The sequence below is a fragment of the Tupaia chinensis genome, unplaced genomic scaffold, assembly GCF_000334495.1.
Source record: "Tupaia chinensis unplaced genomic scaffold, TupChi_1.0 Scaffold000527_1, whole genome shotgun sequence".
Lineage (NCBI taxonomy): Eukaryota > Metazoa > Chordata > Mammalia > Scandentia > Tupaiidae > Tupaia > Tupaia belangeri.
Window position 1 is genome coordinate 2,285,090 of NW_006160040.1, and position 2,590 is coordinate 2,287,679.

The window sequence follows — 2,590 nt, forward strand, 5'->3', positions numbered from 1 at the left end:
TTTTTATAGGAGTTCTTATTTACTCTGGCTGACCTCTTAGTCACAGGGCTTCCCAGTGGAAACTACAATTTTTTTCCTTTTACTGTCTTTTCATTAATAATAAAATTATTTGGCAGGGCATGCTTTTTTATTTTCAAAAACACCTGTCTTTTTTCTCTTTATTGGGCTACTACTGCAGCCAATCAAATTCATAAGCTGAGAACCTTGTCCTCCATTTGGAAGGGTTAGCTTGATAAGCTTGTCACTGCAAGTTCAGTTAAGATTCTATATAAGAAGTAGATTCTTTCTAATTTGCATACACTCGCCAGAGTGAGTGTGCACTTATCAGACAGACAGACAGAGACAGAAATCACCTTCCTCCATGGGGCATGATCATGTCTTAATCTCCTTTCCTTAATTTCACCATCCTATCAGAATTTTAGGTAGGCATACACACACACCCAGAATGTTTTTCAAGCTTCTGGGGCTATGATTGAAACCATGGTTGACAATGTGGAATCCAGCTCCCTTAACCACTAAGCTATGGGGCCAGGCTCTATTTGGTATACCTAGAGATTATAACATTGAATAGTACAGCTATGGAGACTTGGTTTTAGGCTTTGTTGGGGCAGTTCTATTTTAATTTTCCTTTTATTTCTAATGCATATCCTAAAGGATATAAAGAATAGCCCTTGGTGCTGGCAAGTGGCATGGTGGTTAAGGTGCTGGACTCCTACCTGGCTGACTACAGTTTGAGTCCCAGACCTGGCTTCTTGCTTTCTCACTTTCCTGCTTTCTCTGTCTCTCTCTGGTCAAATTTGAAAATAAAGTAAAATAAATAACAACAACAGAAAAATAATCCTTTTCCATCTAGCAGAAAGCCTTAGATGTTTTCCAGTGCCCTCAAACTTGGTGGGAATTAAATGCTAAGTTCCATCTCCCCAACATAAGGAGATGGCTCTTTTCAGTCTTCTAGTTGTTATTTTCCCTGAGCTCCTTGTACTCCCCCTGCAAATACACGGTTTAGGAATCAGGAAAAGTTTGTACATAGGTTTGAGGGCTCCCCCTCTGAGGCTTCCTTCTTTGTGGGATTCCCTCCTCCTCCAACCTCTGACTCTTCAGCTCAATAAAATGACCATTTCTGCTTCAGCTCCATCTCTAACCAGCATGGGAAGTAGATAGTGCTGCCCAAGAAAGCTTGATAAATGCTTATCTCCCCCACGGGGTTCCTGTTTGTCAAGAGGCCTGTCTTGAGGCCAGCAGGTAATGGAGTGGTGACAACACTGGACTCCCACATGACCAATCATGGTTCGAGATCTGGACCTGGCAGCTTGTAAACCACACTGGGCATGTGTGTGTGCCTGCCCTGAATCCCGGGAGGAGAAGGGAGAAGACATTGTAACTTGGTCATCCCTGCTGAGGGATGATTTCTCACTTTCCCTCTTACTGTCTTTCTCTGGCTCGTGCACATGACCTATGGCAAAAACCTTAAAAAAAAAAAAAAAAAAAAGAAGGAAGAAAGAAAGAAAGAAAGAAAGAAAGAAAGGCATGTCTTCTCCAGTTTTCACCTGCAAAACCAAATTATGATGGTTGTTTTCCAGAACCTTCAAATAGGTTCTATTGTTATTTTGCTTTGTTTTGGATCCGGAATTTCTAACTGTCGTTGGCAAAAGAGTTCTTCAGGTACAATTGACTCTGCCATTATCAGAAGCTGGAATTAATCTGAATGGCTCAAATCAGACACTAAAACACGAAGTTTGGTGGGAAGCTTGGCTACTCTTTTCTCCTGGCATACTCTCCCCTGTCTCTTTGTACCAGAAGGGACTTGATATGTGTTGAATGTATTCTGAAAATGGAACACTCTGTAAAAGGAATCCGACTTTGCAGTATGATCAGTTGTTTGCAATTTAGAATGGACTGTCCCTCCCTCCTGAAAGTGGCTTTAATACGGGCTAACAAGAAAAAGCAGGAGGTTGTCGGTTGTACCTGTTTTCTGATTGAAGGTGGCAAAAAGCCTGTCATGATTTTTGCTTATGTAAAAAGAGAATTAATCGGGGTCAGCTGCTGGTGTGGTAGTTGGGGCAGCTGGTTCCCACATGGCTGACTCTGTGGTTCGAATCTCAAAACTAACAGCTTGGGAAACCCTCCAGGTACATGTGCGTGCATGCCCAAAATCTCAAAAGGAGAATGGAGAAGAAGGGACATGGCCAACCCCCCCGGGGGGTGACTTCTCACTTTCTACCTACCCCCACCCCACAGCCAGCGCATGTGCCCTATAGCAAAAACAGAGAGAGACTTTATCAACTCGCCTAGGTTAAAATTCCATGACAGTGCTGGCTCCAGGCACAGCTGGATGTAGGGCTCGTAGAGGATTATCAGAACACGGGCTTCTTGCTTTTTGTTTTTGTTCCCAGCTTTCAGATCTGCCTATTGCACTGTTAGAATTAATTCTAGCTTCCTGTGGCTACAAAAGAATGGTAGCAACCTCAGCCCTGCATCCTCTTGAGGGTCCATAGGAAAGAGCGAGAGCCTCCTTCCCGGAAGTACCTGGGAAAAATCTCGCCACCTCTCACAGGTTCTGCCTGGGAAGGGTTCCCATCCCTGAACTAAG